Genomic DNA, 19885 nt, shown 5'->3' on the forward strand with positions numbered 1-19885 from the left:
AACAGGTTCCTCTTTCACTTCTCCTTCTCCTCCTTCCCCCTTTCTTTTACTTGTTACTAGACATCTCCAATATTTCACACTAAGCCAGACAACTATTCTGAACTCCCCACAAACTTGCTTCTCCTCTGTGCTGCCACTTTAGTTAATGGCATCTAATGACAAGCCCAGTTGTCCAACATACAATTGATCACCATTTCCTCAAGTATTCTTTTAAATACTTCTAGGAAGCATCCCTTTCTCTCTATTAATATTCCCATTGTCCTAGTTCAGGTTACCATCAAAGTGACTCCCTCGACGACAGATTTCTCTGACTTCAGAGTATCTCTTTAATTTGATTGCACTATCGTAGAGAAAGTGTCATGTTAATCTGCTTGCGCTGCTAAAACAAATTACCAGAGAATGAGTGACTTATAAACAGTAGAAATTTATTTCTCACAGTTCTGGAGCCGGGAAAAGTCCAAGATCAAGGCATCAACAGATATGATGTCTGACAAGGGCCCAATTCCTGGTTCATAGACAGTGTCTTCTTGCTATGTCCTCACATGATAGAAAGGGGAGGGAGCTCTCTGAGACCTCTTTTATAAGGACACTAATCCCCTGCATGAGGGCTCTACCTCCCAAAGGCCCACCTCCAAATACCATCACATTAGGAGTTAGATTTCAGCATATGAATTTTGGGAGGATACAAACCTTCAGTCTACACTATGATTTTTCTAAAATATAGCTTTAATCCTGTTACTACCTAAAACCCTTCATTGATTCCTCATTGCCCTGAGGATAAAATCTGAACTCCCTATGATGGTTTAATATCTCCATGATCTGATTGGTTCCTGCTTTCCTTTCCAGCCTCTCTCTCTCTCTTCCCCCCCCCCCCCCCCCCCCAGCAATGCCACTTCATACTCTACCTTCTGCCGGACTGGGCAGCTCTCCTCACTATATGTTATGTTCTACTCCTCTGACATTGAGCATGGTGTTCCCCTGACCTTCCACCCAGCACTTTTGGCCAGCTTCCACATCTTAACCCCTTCATGTGATGGTATCCTAGTCATTGATAAATTTCAATTTAGAAATAATCTCATCAAATAAGAATTTCCTAGTTGCTTTCTCCCCTAGGCCCTCCCAATGACTGCTGTCACTCTCTGTGCTTATTCTATTACGGCACATTTCTCACTGTGTTATATGGTCCATTACTTGTCTGATCCCCATATCAAAAAACTTGGTGAGTGCAGGAATGTTTACCTGTCTGGTTCACATTCATTGTATATCTAACTGCCTGGCTCAGAGTGAATCCTTAAGAAAGATTTAAGTCATAAGATTATGATGCTACACTAAAAAACTATAATAGAACTTTAAATAAAATGTCATAGAGGTTGAGACAATAAAGAGTTTAAACTTAACTGGGAAGAATGGAGAAAGAGGGAGCCTGGGGATACTTCAGAGAGGTGCATTTTTGTACTCCATCCTAACTAAAACGATGGACTTTTCCTATGGGATTTTGGGAGTGAAGCAGAGTATGGCCTTCTCAAAGATGCTACTCTGATAAAATGCCCTAGAGACAATGATGACAGCTGTGACATGGAAAGGGAGACTTTTGGTAAAAGGTCTTGACATTTGGAGTGCTACACGAGAGGATGTGTTGTATCTTGCCCAGTAAATAAAGCTCTATTAAAAAACTTAAGAGGCTGCATTTGCTTTGACAGTATAAGAGACAATTGCCCAATATCAGCATGCACATTGCATAAGTGCTGTTTTCTCCAAATATAACATTTTCAAAACCAAGTTTTCTAATCCACTGTATTTATCCAGGTGTGCAAGACTCTGAGTTCCTAACTTGGAGGAGATAAGCAAACACATCAAGAATTATAATATAGGGGAATCCCTGGGTGGCTCAGCGATTTAGCACCTGCCTTTGGCCCAGGGCGCGATTCTGGAGTCCCGGGATCGAGTCCCACGTCGGGCTCCCAGCATGGAGCCTGCTTCTCCCTCCTCCTGTGTCTCTGCCTCTCTCTCTCTCTCTCCCTCTCTCTCTCTCTCTCTCTCTCTCTCTCTATGTCTGTCATAAATAAATAAATAAATCTTAAAAAAAAAAGAATTATAATATAAATAAGAATCCCTAAATCCTATGATTAAGAGTATCTCTCCTGATAGTAGATGGGGGCAAATAACAGATCTCTTTGTGCCTCAGTTTCTTACCTGTAAAATGCGTACCACAAGAAAGCATACCTCATCCTGTTACTGATGGATTAAATGAGAACTTTTAGAATGAGCCTGGCACATTATCCATCCTAGGTCAATATTTACTATTGTTATTATTGTTTTTGATTTAGCACAAAGATAAAGGCTAGGGGAGCGCGAAGTGCTACTGCACTGCAGTCGTCTGTCTGTGTTCTCAGAGGCCCTCCAGAGCTGCCTTTGTGGGGCAGTGGGGCATACATCCGAGGCCTGAGTTCCCAGTGCAGGTGGCTCCCTGCATTCTCCTGCCTCTGACTCCACCTGGGAGTCAAGGACCCGCTCACAGGCCGCTGAGCAATTTAAATGTTACAGGCAAAATAGGAAACAAATGTAACATCTGGTGGGAACGGAAACCGTTAGGAGAGGGACCCAGCTGGCTGTCCTCGCTGCCTGGAGCAGCGTGCGGAGGGACGGAGGCGGAGATCTGACACCGGTTCTGCAGGGGGACCTTCGCCGGCCCCGCAGGTGTGAGCCACCCGCGCCAGCGGCCACTCGGAGAGCGCCCGGCGACGCCCTGGGGGGTTCGCAGCCACAGCCGCGTGGGACGAGGACACCGTGGGCGTGGGGACAGGTCCACAGCCCTGGGAACCCACACGAACCGAGCCCCCGGGGACACCTGCCGCTTGGCCGACCCCGCCCCACCGACCCGCTTCCAGGGGGCCTTCCAGGCAGGTGGGAAGTGGTGGCCAGGGCAGAGGGAGCCCGCGGCCCTGGCTGAGCGCCGCGGGTGCCATCTGAGCATCCCCCGGAGGTGGCCCTGGACTCTGAGCAGCCTCGCCCTCCTCACCTGCCCTCCTCCCCTCCCCGCCTCCCCTGCTGACTGTGGGGAAACGAGTGGAGTTCTTCCCAGACGCTGACCATCTTCAGAAACGGGTTATTGGGACGCCTGGGTGGCTCACTGTGGAGCGCCTGCCTTCCCCCACCACGGCCTGATCCTGGAGACCCGGGATCGAGTCCCACGTCGGGCTCCCCGCGTGGAGCCTGCTTCTCCCTCTGCCTGTGTCTCTGCCTCTCTCTCTCTCTCTGTCCCTCATGAATAAATAAATAAAATCTTAAAAAAAAAAAAAGAAAGAAAGAAAGGAAGGAAGAAAGAAAGAAAGAAAGAAAGAAAGAAAGAAAGAAAGAAAGAAAGAAAGAAAGAAAGAAAAAGAAAGAAACTGGGGTTATGGTACTTTCTGAAAGTGTGTGGAATTTTAACTCTACATACATAAGTTTGCCTATTTTAAAACATGTTTCTTAAAAAACAACAACAACAAAACAACTGCAAGTAATTTCATTTTATTGAACATCAGAAACTGCCTACAGATCCATAGAGTGTTTTTAAAAAAAATTTTAAAAGACTATATTTTTTTAAGTTTTTATTTATTTACTCATGAGAGACACACAGAGAATGAGAGAGAGAGGCAGAGGGAGAAGCAGGCTCCATGCAGGGAGCCTGATGTGAGGCTCCATCCCAGGACTCCAGGATCACGCCCTGGGCCAAAGGCAGGCTCTTAACTGCTAAGCCACCCAGGCATCCCGAGATGTTTTCAAATTTATGAAATGAAATGAATGCAGGAAAACTTGTCTTGCAATAGCTGGAGATGAGCTTCAGAGAGAACAAACCTCTTCCAGTCACATCTATTATGCTCAAAAGGCCACTGTCTATTTATATGCTTATTAGGGCTATTGTCTGTTGAATTCAAATAATAAAACACCAAAAAAATTTTTTACCTATTAAAAGTGGAAACTATCTGCAATACTTTCTCCCATTCATAACATTACAAAACGAACAGATTCTTCTCTCCCGCCTCTCAAATTTTCAGCAGAAAGGAACAATAGTAACATGCATACCTTTTATTGGATTATGCTATAAATTAGATGACTGATTTATGCTCAATTTAATGATTAGAAAGTGCCTAAAATGCTTAATGACAAGTCTCTATATTTAAATTGTTACTCCATGTCTACCTTCCATGGTGGTCTAGCTAGATACTAGCCCATTGCAATTGTTGACACAAAGTTCTTCCATTTTTGGAGAAAACACAGTTACTAGTTTTGGCTGTAAGAGTTTATTTTCTCCTCATCAGCAAGCCTAGGCAAGGTTCCACAGACAGTATTTTTCCTGTTTGTCACCACCCAGAAGTCTTTAAGCTATTCAGGGAATAGGAAAAATGAGGGGTCTTCTTTGTGAATCACTTAGAATCAATCAAAAATCTTTTTAAAACTTTGGTCTAACCCAGGAGTGAGTACCATAAAGAGAAAGAAGTGAACTTTTAGGGAACTAGAAATGGCAAGGAATGGAGCTTTTCTTCTCATTCTTCAGAGCAACAATTGGAGCATACAACCTTCAACATCCCATTATAATAGTAACATAATCACATTCCCCAAAATTGAAAATAATGAAAATATCAACATGATCCCAATAGTTCACTTAATAATGTTTTCCCTTAAGGTAAAAAAAAAAATGTAATTTTTTTATCATGTCTGATTAAAAAAACCACCCTGAATCATAAAATAAGAGGAACACAGGATATATAGTCAACTGAAACATTTTGAAAAAGAAGATTGAAGACTATGGCTTTACGGCAAGTGTATGATCTCAGCATTAAAGTAGAAAAAAAAGTGGAATTAATGATATTTTAAAAGATCTTAAGCAAAGGAGCACAGTGGTTGAGAGCATAGATGTTAGAGACAAACTGGTTTCAAAGCCTGACTGCCACTGAACTCTTCCTGCAACCTTGGGCAGGCTACCTCAGTTTCTTCATTTGCAAAATGACAATCAATACTCATTGTACCTACTTTCTTATTTTGTTCTTTAAATGATGGTTTGATGAGTTAATAATAGTAGGTACTTTTTTAATAAAAGCCTAAAACTTCCAGTATTCGGTAAAACTTTTTACTATTCTTCGCTCTTTAGTATTTCAAAATTATTGACCTATAATGAAGAATAATTACATCTAGCTTCTGAAAGTTTAATTAATTAATAATTAATAATAAATTCCATTTTCAATTTGGAAACCAAATTTAGTAAATCTCTTAGAATATTACCAGAAGCTGTGTTTCAGAATTAAAAAAACCCTTCCCTACAAATGAGGATATATTTTCTGTGTTTTGTGCTATCTTTTGAAAGAGGATATCATTGCACTATGAGTTGAAAACTCTGCACAGAAGGTTCATTCATGCTGACTCTAAATATTACCAATGGGAGGAAGATTCCAATGTATCAAATTTCATCACTGATAAACCTATGAGTAATGACTGATCTTCCTTGGGACTAGGTCTAAAACATTCTCTTCTCAGATGCCAAATGTTTGGCTTAATTTTGTGGTCTGCAGTTTGAGGGCCTTTTTCTCATAATTTAGAATTGATAAAGCAACTAGTTTCCTGCCCTAGACACTTTATCAGATAAGATCAGCTTTTATCAGAGTTCATCTTATTTAATCAGCCCAAATTCAGGTTTCCTTTCAACTTAAGTCATAATTATAATCTTCTCTGTGCAAGAAAAAAGAAAGAATCCTTACCAGATCATCTGTGATAAGATTTGTGACCAGTTTCTCCTGCAAAATATGTAAGTTTTGAAATTATTTCCTCTTCCCCCCCAGGAGAGTATAAATAAACTCTTCCTGTGTGACTGTTTAGTTTTCTTCAAAATATATTAGACTGTTTTTATCTTAGCCATTTCTCTATTCAAGGAGAGAAGATGCCACATATATCTTAATTTAGCAGCACTTCTTGTTGGGATTTCCAGATAAGGCACAATATAGGCTTTAAATATAAAAAGGGTAGGTTGTTTCCCACAAAGCACACCGGTGTTCATAGGATAAGAAACTGGCTCCCGTGTTTTCTGATAAAACAGGAATTCCTAGCACAGAGATATTTTTAGCACATCTGATAGAACATCAGCTCCATCCACATTTCCTTAGCATGTTGTGCTATATTCACCCTCCGACATTCCAGGATTGGCTCATTACTCAAGGTAGTAGGGAGAAGTCACGATATTTCTCTCACAAGGAGAAAGATCAGAAGCTCCTGTTATTATGACATTAACATATTTTTCTTTTTTTTTTTTCCATCAAATACACAACAACATTTTTGCCTCCACTAGCAATTACTACACACGCTGAAAGTTAGACCAAGCCCTCTGGAAATTTTTTATTTGTCACTGTAGCACCAGTATGTTTAAATTACATGTTTATTCCTGTCTACATTTTGAAGATGGCTCCGACTGATTAAAAATTAGAATTTTGTGTTTACTTTGCTGCATTTATTTCCTTTCCTAAGCAATTGACTAACAATTAGCTATTGACTTCTTTATACACAGAGATCTTGGATAGAAAAGATATTCTCTTTTTTAAATAGACACAAAAATAAGTAAAAAATATTTTTAAAAAATTGTTAAGCAAAATCTTGGTCAAAATATAAAGAGGTTGCCCATATATAGAAAGCTCATATTATAATTGCATGTGTTCTTAAACATGATTTGTAACATTTCTCCCCCCTTCCCAAATATGCAATTTTGATTTAATACCGGATTGATAATCACCTGACCAAAATTAGCTTTCTTGTTTACAGTTACCAAAGATACACATCAGTAATGCAAATGGAAATAATCTTGAGTAATTTCTTTTTGACTAAGACTACTTTTATCACAGTAAATCTGGATTATAGGTAAGAGTAGCTGGAGTTCTATGTCTATATATTTATGTATCTATGTATCTATATTTATATCTATAGAAGTTAGAGATGTATATGCCTGTGTGTGTGGAATAGTACCTAGAATCACATAATAAAGCTTTTCTCTAAAGTTAGGGATTTGAAGAGTGAATAACATAGAAGGACACACCCTCTGAGTTTCAAAAAAATCACTGAATTTTATAGATTTGTGGTTTAAAGCTTAAAATTTCAGTTTGTGTATTTTTTATTCCAAAACAGTTGACCACCTGGTTTTAAAAAGAAGGGTTTCAAAATATTGCAGGAGTGAAATGACTCATAAAATAAAATGTAGACAAAGTAGAAGTAAATAAAAAACTTAAAACTCAAGATTATTTTAAAAGCACATATGTTTTGCCTTAAGGGGAAGGTGGAGCCTTGCCAACCATCTCTCCTCTCAGATATTCAGAGTACATTTGTAGGACATTATTCTAACACTTAAATGTCAGTGGTTCCTTATTTTAAAAAGATTGTCTCTTTTAATGTCGAGTATTGAAATATAAAATCTATTCTTTTCTTAGGGCTTTAATGCAAAGTCTATTTTATAGCTTCTAGAATCATTGCTAGGAAGATTTTGAGTGCTCTTTTTGGAATTCTGGGAGACATAGAAATTAAACTTTATTTTCCTCAGCTTGAGAAAAAAGACCTGAGACAAAAGTATTTTTCAACTGCTGGGACTCCTTAAAGTCTTTCTTTCCTTTTGTTTGTAAAACCCTTTCCAGCTCCCTCCCAGCCTCTCTGAGTATCGAACTTCTTTGTCTTGACTTACAGATAATTTCCACTTTTATGTTAAAATAGAGAACATATTTGTTCCCAATGAGAACAGGCCTTTCCTGAAGATACATGGACACCTTGTCAGGTGTATTTAACCCCAACTCCGATAGAAGGAGAGACACAGGGATGAATAACATTCTCACCTTCAAGTCCCTGCTGAGGGTTAGACAAACATCCTGGTGTGTCCTTTCGTAGTTTATTGGTTTCCTGAGCTAAATTAGGGATTAGGATTCGAGCCAGGGCTAGAATCTCTTCCTGAATATTGTGATCCCAAAACTCAGAAGAATCAAGACCCGAGTCCCCACAGCAAAGCCAGAAAAATAAATAAATAATAATTAGGCCAACACCTCTGACATTTACCCATTCCCCTGAGTGCCATGTCTTGGGCCTGATAGACTTTGTTTTCTGGTTTAAGCTGTAACTGTTTAGAGCAAAGAGCAAATATTTTGTTCTTGCTAAATATATGCATCTTTTCTGAACTCTACATATAAAAAATAAGAATAATAACCATACCTTTAAAGTTCGCAGAGCACGGGTGGGCCCTCTCCCTTGCCAGGTAACCTATAGGGCAAGATTTTCTTATAAATCCCTTCACAAGAGGTTACAGACTGATAAGTATGTGAATTTTGTTCAAATGAGAGTTTTACTAAAGATTTAATTAACAAAACCATTTTTGGGGATCTGATATTATCTCAGTAGAGTAGAGAAAGGCTGAAGTTTTGCCAGAAGTTGACCTTTTCAATTTCAACAAATAGCCACCGATGATGTGCTAGGCTGGAAAGCAGATGCTGGAAGGTTAAAGAATTCACTGTAATCTCTCATTTTTCTCCCTTTCTCTGCATAGCTGGGATTTCAAAAATAAAATTTCAAAAATAAAAATGCCTACACCCTTGAGGAAGTATTCCAGGGGCTTTGGAATCCGACAGATTTGTCTTAACTACCACTACCAGTTGTGCAATCAGAGCTTGGCTTCTGCAAATGAACGTGGTTCCCACTTGCGTGCGATGGGTATTGACGAGTCATGGCAACATGTACAAGGTATACAAAGAGGTAAACATCTGTCAGCTGGAAACTGCCAAACTCTTCTTTACAAGCGGTGAACAAAGCTGGACCCACTATCGACCCTCCGAATGAAAGATTTCAAATCCTCTGTACGTTTTGAGTAGCAAAAGAAGTTATTCCTTTTTAAAGATAGAGTTGATGCTCTGCGCAGAACTGAGTATTAACTAAAAGAGAGTAGTGGTTATAATGGAAATTCTGATAAGATTATTTGATATACTTCAGAGCATGTACATCCTCTCCTTGACAGAGTGGAGAGATTGTTTTGATTTGGTTTGGTTTGGTTTGGTCACCTTCCCATCTCCTATTCAGGTTTCTTTCACAACTCCCTTTCTACCCTAAGCTGGGGAAGCTCTGGGAACTGCTTTCTAGTCTGTTGGGCTACTGAGCCGGACCTGCCCTCGACACAGATCCTCATCTAGAGCCCAGAACACTTTGGAACCAGACTTAGACCTGCCTGTCTAGGAGCCATCACCCATGAGCCAGAAAGAATCAGTTAGCCCCAGGAGAACAGGGCACTAACAGAACACTGGGACAGCTACCTGCCATGGCTCTTAACCAGATCCATCCAGCTCTGGACACACCCCCGGGGATGAAGATCTATGGTGGTGGGGGCTTCCAGAATGATGCTGTCCTCCGCTACCCCGCCCCAGATACATGGTACTTTTGAACCATGAGCTGAGACCATATGGCCTTTGGAAAGCTGAAGGGTCAGCTTGGGAACATGTCTCTTCATTTAGTCCCTAATAAGACAATAAATGTTGTTTTTAGAGGCCTTCAAAAAACAACAAGAACCAAACCAAACCAAAACAAAACTGCCTAGAAGTTTTTCTTTGCCCTACCATCGCTAGGAGGCTTATTTCAATAAGAAGCACTCTTTCACCCCAAAAAAGTTCCCCTGTGGCCCCTGCAGTCCATTAGTTTCTGTCAGCGCTGCCCTGGGCAATCACTTAACTGCATGCTGTTACTAGAGCTTTGCCTCATTCAGAATTTCAGATAAATGGAATCATGCTCCACACAATCTTTTTGTGTCTGGCTTTTTCTCACATAGCATGTTGTTTGGGAAATGTATCTGTGGTGTTGACTGGATATCCCATCATTTGTCTATCTAGTCAACATTTGAAGGAGGTCTTCTATTATGAATAAATGGGCTGTGAATGTTCATGTACAAGTCTTTGAGTGGCACATGTTTACATTTCTCTTGTGTAAATACCGAGAAGTGTGTTTCCTGGGTCTTACAAGTATATCTTTAGAAGGAATTGCCAAACTGTTTTCCACAGTGGTTATACCATTTTGCATTCCCACCAGCAGTGTGTGAAGGTTCCTGTTGCTTCACAACCTCACCAAAACGTGTTATTGGCAATCTGTTCAATTTTTGCCATTGGAGTAGGTATGCAATGTCATTCCGCTGTGGTTTTACTCTGCACTTCTCAAGTGATACTGAAAATCTTTTCACATGCTCGCCTGTTACTTATATATCTTCTTTGGTAAAACCTCTTTCCAATTTTTGTCCACTTTTTATTGATATATTGTGTCTTCCCGTTAATGAGTTAAAAATTTCTGTATATATTCTAGATACAAATTGTTTGCCATATGCCTATCTCACAAATATTCTGTATTTCTTAGGAAAAACGCTAAAATCATGAATTCTGTTTCTCACTCAAAAATAAATCAATAGGAAAAAGACAACCATCATATGATTTATTTCACTCAGCATAAGACTTTTCCAGTTCCATCCATGTCGAAGCGGATGGTAGGTATTCATCCTTTCTGATGGCTCAGTAATATTCCATTGTATATAATCTTTATACATTCTTCTTTATCCATTCATCTGTCGAAGGACATCATGGCTCCTTCCACAGTTTGGCTGTTGTGGACATTGCTGCTATAAATATTGGGATGCAGGTGTCCCATCATTACACTACATCTGTATCTTTACCCAGAATCTTCTTAGGAGCTACTAATCTGAATCTTGCTTGTGCCTCCCAGCACCCAGGAAATTTTGAGGCAGCCTACGAAGCAGCAGAATTTGGGGACAGGTATTTTTCTCTCTGATGTTTAACTGTTTTTTATTTATCTCATTTAAACCTTTACCAGATGGTGCACATTTTCCTCATGCTGCATTTCTTTAAATGATTTTTCCTACTCCTGTCCTGTTTTGAAGGCTTATAATTTTTTTTCCCATACAAGGCAAACTCATCTCACTGTCTCCAAAGTTATCTTCCAAAAGCAAGAAAGGTAATTTACCTTCCAAAAGGTAAATAAATTAAGCCAAATTGGTCCTTTTTTGAATACTCAATGCCAGCAAGTGCCTACAGAACAAAGTTTAAATTCCTTGAGATGGCACCCAAACCGTGTCATTATTTGGACCAATTCTGCTTCCATGAATTCCACCTAGAATCTCCTTTTCCACTCTTCCATTCTTTTTTTTCCCCACTCTTCCATTGTTATCTCAATTCTCATTCTTTTTTTTTTTTAAGTTTTTATTTATTTATTCGTGAGAGACAGAGACGGAGAGAAAGAGGTATAGACATAGGCAGAGGGAGAAGCAAGCTCCCTGGGGGAGCCTGATGTGGGACTCCATCCCAGGATGCAGGGATCAAGACCTGAGCCAAAGGCCCAGGTGCCCCTCTCAATTATCATTCTGAAAAACTTCCACCCAACACCATCTTTCTCATTCCTCAGTGAGTATTAATGATAATTGAAACTAATTACAGTTTCAGCCCCTTCTGGGCTGTCAGACCTTCACAACTTTGCAGCTTACACCTGCATCTCCCCTTAGCTGGGGCCACCTACCTGTTACAGTCTCAACTCCATTCAGTTTTTCCTGACTTACCTTAACCTTGTTGGGGAAGAATTTCAGAGGGTCTGATCCATACGGCCATTCTTGTCACCTAATACTACTCTTTAACTCAGGGCTGGGAACTAGGTTTGGGGCTAATTCTGGGAAACATAGTATCCATTTATGGGAACTAGAATCCAATTTTGTTACTTAGGTCCTTTTATCACTCTCTACCTATAGAATCACTCCTTGCTCTTGCCAAAGTCAATCCCACCTGAAAAGGTCCTGAAGCCTCATCCTCGAATGTTACCCCACAGCCTGCATTTTCTTGTTCTGAGAGACCTATGACTGATGACTGCTCCCCTAGTTTTCCAGGGATGAGCCTGGAGGATTGGATCCTTCAGCTGTGGCCAGCTGTTGCTAGTCCCACAGCTGTGCTCTGGATTGCTACATTGACTTAAAGTAGTATCTTTTCAGAGCTCATATTAAGGCTTGTGATATATTTTATAGCACCACATACATTTTTGTGTTTTAGGGAAATGAAATTAATATGATTCTAAATAAAATGTTTTGAAAGCTATATTTTGCTCAAAAGAGTCAAGTTGTAAGCTATTTAGCTAGGACTATTTGATGCCATGGTTCATAATGTCACAATATTTTTAAAAGATGTATGTCTGTTCTTATTTCACACAACTCCTTTTAAAAGGAAAAGTTGAGTGAGTAAAGAATTTATAAGGATAGAGTATACAAAATATAATGGCTTTAAAATAAGTTATTTTCCCCTGAACACTATTAGTTATAGGCAAACTTTCAGCTTTATATTCTCCCCCCCCCCAATCTGTATTTTAATGTATAATAGAGTTTTAAAAATACATTAAGGCTTATATTCTTCCTTAAGCAGAATCCTTGAAAGGGCAAGTGATGGGTTATAGATTTGGTTTTTAAAAATCTGACTGTATTAAATAAAAAAACAAATATGAAATCTTAATAGATTGTAAGTTAAAATTTATATGACCATTATCTAGAAAAAACAAGGAGAGAAAAGGTATTTCTCTTTCTTTTTAAAATACAATATAGGCAAAGTTATTCACAATAAAATAAACCTAAAGACATGTTGGATAATAATTAGACCCTCTCTACTCTAGCCCCTCCCCAATTACTGGATGCATGAAGCACACCCACTTTTCCTATCTCCCATTGAGGAGAAAGAAACAAATTTTACGTATGATACACAAAAAACAGAGTTCTATTTTTCTCTTATTTTCTTTGGTCTCCTACTTGTCCTCCTGCTAATAGCCCAGGTATTGTAGCTAGCCCAGTCTTCACCAACACAGATGACCAGGAGGCCATCACAGTGATATAAGGGGTGCCCCTTCCCACCACCTGCAACATACCAGATTTCTACCATTAGAGATTAGTTCCTTTGGGAAAGGTATTGTATCTGTAAGAGTGATCTATAAAAATTATATTTTAAAAAGTTTAAATGTCAGAGTATAAGCCCTTGAGGTCGTAACTTATGAGACGGAGCTAAGAGATAGAGCTGAAGTACACAAGAAAAAAAAAGATTCCGATAACATTCAATTGAGAAGGGCTATAGAGAGAACATGCAAATAGCAGGGGCTCAGAAGGGCAAAAGAAACTCTTTCCATCTGTTCTTTCCTTTCTTGCTCCCTTTAGGAGCAACACACTTACTCAGAGAGTAAGTGTCTCCCAGGACCACCCAATCTGTCTAGTACATTTAGGCTTTTCTCAGCCATGTAGTAGCAAGAGAATTTCTATCCTCATAACTCTTCTTTTATTCTCCATCTTGAAAGCAAAAGTCCAGAGAATACAAAGAAACTCGATCTTATTGTTTATGTTTTATGGCTTGGTATTTTAAATTTCTAATAGAAAAGAACTCATACTAATAGACATCTAATACTAATAGAAAAGAACTTGGAATCCATAATTACTTGAAAAAAAGTATGAGGAAAGGAGAGGGATCTTTGCCAAGCTCACTTCAAGTTATAATTTGCTTTGAAATTTCCAAAAATGGAAAATTACAGTACATCACACATATCTTTATATCATTATAATAGCTGACCCTTTCAGAATATGCTTTCTAAACATTTACTTCTTTTTAAACACTTTTGCTTTGGAGCAATGTTCTTTTAGAACTTGTATTGAGCATTATTATATATTTCATAGCAACCTGGAATACTTTTCTGTCTCAGAAAAATAAAATTGATGTAATGCTAAATGGAAATTAAACACTAAACAAAAACTGTGGGAAAGCCTTACATTGTACTGAAATGTCAAAGCTGTGAAGCATTTGAGGGCATGCATACATTTCATGCCATAGTTAGTGCCATATATGATTCTGAGTCCTTTACATTTACAATCATCACAATGACCAGTAAGGCAGGCAGGATTACTATCCCCAATTTACATGCAGGGAAACAGAGGGTTGAATTATTCATCAAGGCTCACAGAGCTGGGGTTTGAACATAGGCAGTCTGGAGCCATGAATGAAAGCAGGGCTTTACATCACTTCTTGGCAACAGACTGGTGACCATGGACAAACAACTCTTTGAAGATAATTCTTATTTCATAATGAGCCTTCTCTAAAGTGAATAGGTATGTACTGTTCTGTTCAACTCTGTAGGGAAAGGAGAAAAGCAAGAACAAAAAAGGATTGGAGTCTATCTTTCTGTACTCTAATCTATATGTACATTTATCACATTCTCCTGATTTTTGTCTAGATTACATACATACGTGCATGTTGTAAGCAGTCCAAGCTTAGCTATTTCAGCCCAGCCCTGGAACCTAGTTGTACCTGGATCTAGTGAGAGGTGAGAAGAAGACCAGTTGCTTAACAGAATGGAGAAAGGGCCCTCTACCCCCCACACAGGGCAGAGAGGATACCCAGTTTTAAAACAAACAAACAAACAAATGCTTTAGCAGTTGGTAGAGAGAAATCATTTGAAATGCAGCATGAGATTTGCCTTTATTCACCTCCTCATGGAATCATGTCTGCATCTTTTGAGGACAGTGGGGCTGTTTCAGTAAGAACTTTGTAAGATTTCAGGGCATGAGGAGCACTGCTCTGATTCTCCTCACTTTCTGAGAAAGGCATCCTATCTCCACTATGTGCAGAGCTGCATGTGACCTGCCACACAAAGTGAGTCAGGCAGCAAGCATGTCCTGCGGCCAACTCCAGACAAGCACTTCCTTGGCAACTGCCCAAGGATCACTGCAGGATACCCAGTTAGGTGGGAGAAAGAACCAACTCTTGCTTCAAATTATATTTTATTCTATTAAAAATATATATGTTGTTGGCTCCTAGCCATTGGAGTAGGGACACTGTGGAGTATGGTGGTTAGTAGTCAAGGCTTTGGAGTATTGAAAATGCAGTTGGAATCCTGGGTCTGCCACTTTTCACCTGTGTGACCTTATAGAAATCACTTAACCACCCAAAGCCTCAGTATCCTCATCTATAAAATTGGGATGACAGTTTCTATTTTACATAATTATTGATTTAAATCAGGGATAGGCCAAGAGAGAATTGAGGATATTATGTAAGCACCTGCATAACCATTTAAAAGTAACTATTTACAGAATTTTTTTTTTTTTATTTTTTTATTTTTTTTTTTTATTTTTATTTTTATTTTTTTTTATTTACAGAATTTAAAGCTATTCTTATGTATGACTTGTAGATAATACGTAAACAGGCAATGAACCCACATTTGGCCTGTGGACTGTAATTTGCTGACCCTTTTACTAAATGAATGCATTAACTTGGTGACTAGCACATAATGATAGTAGGTTATATGACTACCATTATTACTTAAGCCTCTTGGCACTCAGGTAGAGCAAATCTTAAAAGCTAATCCAGAGACTGGTTAAATATTGTATATTTATCAATGAAAGAGAATTTTTATTTTCTTAGCTGTAGAACCCCCCCATTCCCTCAATCTTATTAAGGAGTTTTCATTCATTTTTGAATGAAGACTTCAATCAAAGTTCTGAGACAAAACTCCTGAGGCAATCTTAAGAAACAATAGATGACATCCTTTTTAAGATGGAAAGAATAACTAACTCCTGATTTTCCCCCTTTTTCCTTTCTATTTTTTCTTGTTGGAGTATGCAAACTGAGAGTGAAAGCTGAATTCCTCAGCAACAGAAGAAATCATAAAGATTGTGATACAGGTAAATATAGAGCTGAGGATGTGGAAGGAAAATTGGATAAAAAGGGACCTGGAGGAAAGAACAAATATGATTCAAATGAAATTTTTAAAATATTACAGTAAAAACTTCTCCCTGTTTTTTTTTATAGATATACATTATTTGCTCTTGCTTTGTTAAGGTGGATCTCTTTTAGCGTGAGAGTCTAGGGAACAGTAGAAGAGTCTCGTGGACATGAGATGAAGCCACATTCAGCCATGGAGGCTGCTCACTTGTCTGAGGTTCAGGCAGCCTAGTGTACTGAGTGCACAGTTTCGGAGTCAGATAGAACTGATTCTAACCTTAAGCTCCAGTTGTTGTTGTTTTGGGTTTTTGGTTGTGGTTTTAGCAGTACAATTTGGGAAATCTACTTGACTTCTCTCAGTATTAATAGCTTTCTTTGTAGAATAGGCCAACTCACCATTTTGATCTAGGAATAAATAAAATAATATGTATAAAACACTTAGAATCTGCTAAAGAATATATGTCCTCAGAGGGTTATTGTATATCTTGACAAAGTATATTTAGGAGACACTGCCTATGAGAATGGCAGGTACTGAGGTCAAGCAACTCTTCTGGAGGCAAAGGCTGTGGACTCTACTGGAGGAAGTCAGAAGCCAGAAGACCTCAATGGCAGAAGCTATCAGTGATACATGTTTCTAAAACTTTCCGTTAAAGTGTACCCAGGAGCAGATGAGGAAAGCCCATAGCCCTGGAGTCCTAGGAATAACTCCAAACAATCACATAGATGGAGTATCAGGTAAGAAGAGGTTCCCTGTTTAGAACTGTCTGATCACTCCAGAAATACTGTTGATGGCTGACAGAAGTCATCCATTGACATTTCATCCTGGATAATTCTTTGTGGTAAGGATGTCCTGTGCCTTGAAGAATATTTAGCAGCATCCCTGCCTTCTACCCAACAGAAGCAAGTAGCATCCCTCTCCTAGGTGTGAAAACTGAAAATGTTTTTTTTTTAAAGATTTATTTATTTATTCATTCAGAGAGAGTGAAGAGAGAGGCAGAGACACAGGCAGAGGGAGAAGCAGGCTCCATGCAGGGAGCCCGATGTGGGACTCGATCCCAGGTCTCCAGGATCACGCCCCAGGCTGCAGGCAGCACTAAACCGCTGCGCCACCGGGGCTGCCCGAAAATGTCTTTTATCTACATAGCCAAATGTCTCCTGGGGAACAAAGTTATCCCATATTGAGAAACACTAGTCTAGAAGAACAGTTTTAATTCCTCCTTGGAGACCTTCAAACATAACTACAAGGTGGACTTTATGGAATTCTAGAGACTCTTCAGTAGGAAGTGGAGGACAAGCTGATGAAAAAAAGTTATACTTGTAGGATACAAAAGCTGAAGGACATGCACTCATGAGTAGGATGTTTAGGACTCTTTCAGGATGTGTCGTTGCTGTCTCAGTCTCAGCATATAATTGAATATTCTGAAGTATAACTGTTAGGGATTAGGTTCCAAGTCCCAAAAGTTTAGAGGCCTACTAGTGCCATCTTGGGTCCTTCAGGCCTTTACATTTGCTGTTCTCTTCTTCAAAACTTCTTCCCTGAGGACCAATGCCCCCACAGCCACCCACCATTTTTTTCTTTTTCGTTACACACCCTTTGATGGTTAATCTTATGTGTCAACTTGACTGGATCATGGGGTACCCAGATATTTGGTCAAACATTATTCTGGGTATGTTTTGGAGGGTGTTTTTGGATGAGATTAATATTTGAGCTTTTAGATTGAATAAGACCAGATTGCCTTCCTTAATGTGGGTGGGTCTCATCCAATCATTTAAAGGTCTGAGTAGAACAAGAAAGCTGACTTTCTTTTAAGTAAGAGGGAATACTTCCTGTTTGACTGGTTGAGGTGGGACATTGGTCTAGTCCTGCCTTTAGACTCAAAGTAAATATTAGTTCTCCTTGGGTATAAAAAGAGCCTGCCAAGTTTCTAACTAGAACTCCCACCATTGGCTCTCCTGGTTTTCAGGCCTTCAGACTTGGACTGGAACCACACTTAAACTCTATTAGGTCTCCAGCTATTTGATGGCAGATCTTGGGCCTTGTCAGCCTCCTAAATCACATGAGCCAGTTCTGCATAATAAAGCTCTTTTTTATACATGAAGATACATGTGTACCACTGATTCCATTTCTCTGTAGAATCCTAGTACAACCCTCTCTTTCCTTTACTGACCCTTCTGCATCTTTTCTGTCTCAGCCTAAACAATATCTCTGAGTATCCTTCTGCAAAGAATCCTCCAGATTGACTGGTAACCACTTATTTGGGCTCTAGACTGACCAGGGATCTACTGACTTCTTTAGATCAAAGTTTCCTCAGGATAGAAACCCCATCTTGTTCACTCATGTATTCCCAGGACCTAGTGTTGCCTCTGGCATAGAGCTAGAAATCACAAGATATTTATTGAATAAATGCATAATTGCTTAGTAGGAAATAAGCACAGCTTCAATAACATATTTATACTTTGTTTAAAAATCTTTATATAGGGATCCCTGGGTGGCGCAGCGGTTTAGCGCCTGCCTTTGGCCCGGGGCGCGATCCTGGAGACCGGGGATCGAATCCCACGTCGGGCTCCCGGTGCATGGAGCCTGCTTCTCCCTCTGCCCGTGTCTCTGCCTCTCTCTCTCTCTCTCTCTGTGACTGTCATAAATAAGTAAAATTAAAAAAAATCTTTATATATTTCAGCTACTACTTACAAAGACCATGTTATTAATAAAACACCATTGAAGCCATTGCTATTTTTTTCTTAAGATTTTATTTATTTATGAGAGACACACAGAGATGCAGAGACACAGGCAGAAGGAGAAGCAGGCTCCATGCAGGGAGCCCGAAGCGGGACTCCATCCCGGATCTCCAGGATCACGCCCTGGGCTGAAGGCGGCCCTAAACTGCTGAGCCACCCCGGGATCCCCCATTGCTATTTCTTGAAACCAAGGAAGGTGATGTCATATTTTTAAAAGTGACCTGGTAAGGGGGAAAGGATCTAGTAATGACTCTAAAACCTAATGTATAAGGTGAAAGTTGAAGAGGCCTGCCTCACTTTGAGTAGAATATTGTTCTGTTCTGTAATTTTTTAAAGATTGTGCTTAGAAGCTGTTTTCCCCACTTTATACCCTGTTATTTATTGTCCTGCTCTGTGGATTTTTTTCATTAGAGGTCTATTTGTGCCTGGTTTGCCTTGAGGGGAAGGATGATACAGAACTCTCATCTGTCTCTGTTACTATGTATTATTACTTGGGAAACGTCAAGGCAAATGCCATATAAATAAATAAAATGCTCCAGAAGCTTTACCTCTCACTATTAGGCAGTGGAGAGAAAGAGCAAATGTTTAAGTTTTAAGAGATAGACTTAATAAAAATCTGCCATTTTCCATAGTGCAGGAGAAAAAGGATATTCTTCTCAAGCATATGTAATTTGGCATTGAGGATTAATAAAATGTTATGGAGTCTGGCTTTGTTATCTCTTTGTAACGATAGTTATTTGGTTTTATCACAACCTGGCAGCCTCAGTTCTATTGGGCTTCATGTACATATTCAGCTATCGAGTAATAAAAATAATCTATTGGAAGGCGTATATTATTTTATTAGGAGAGGCTAGGCAAAGCTGATTCATTTTCCATTGCTCAGAGGACTCATTTTTGGTTAATCTCTTTGATTTCCTCAATCATGTGGAGTATCAGTAAAATCCATTCAGATTTACCTTCCCCTAAATTCCACCTGAGGAAATTCAACTCCTTTCAGACACTGGTGAATCTCCTACTCAGTACTCTTCTTGAGGTAGCATATGAGCAGGTTCAATCTCTTCATATCTTCTGTGCCGCTGATCGCTGAATAATGTGGAGAGTGTCAACACAGAAAATACTTATGGAGAAAACAACAGAATGCACTTTCTTTTCTTCCCTCAGAAGTGCTGAGAATTGGGGTGCCTGGGTGGTGCCCTCAGTTGATCCTCCAACTCTTGATTTCGGCACAAATCATGATCTCAGGATTGTGGGATCAAGCCCTGGATTGGCTCCAACCACACTGGGCATGGACCCTGCTTGGGAGTTTCTCTCTCCTTCTCTTTCTGCTCCTCCTCACTCCTCTCCCTCTCTCAATAAATAAATAAATAAATAAATAAATAAAT

The 19885-nt window shown here is 39.4% G+C and overlaps 1 long non-coding RNA gene across 1 annotated transcript in view; it reads left to right on the top strand.

The window, feature by feature from the left end:
• The window catches only part of LOC112655788 (uncharacterized), a 38326-nt gene extending 27880 nt beyond the window's left edge, over nt 1–10446 (top strand). Inside the window, exon 3 of the long non-coding RNA XR_003133890.3 lies at nt 8543–10446. This is a non-coding gene — a long non-coding RNA (uncharacterized LOC112655788). The remainder of the gene's footprint in view (nt 1–8542) is intronic.
• The last annotated feature ends 9439 nt before the right edge of the window (nt 10447–19885 follow it).

Source organism: Canis lupus, chromosome 22 (genome assembly GCF_003254725.2).
Source record: "Canis lupus dingo isolate Sandy chromosome 22, ASM325472v2, whole genome shotgun sequence".
Lineage (NCBI taxonomy): Eukaryota > Metazoa > Chordata > Mammalia > Carnivora > Canidae > Canis > Canis lupus.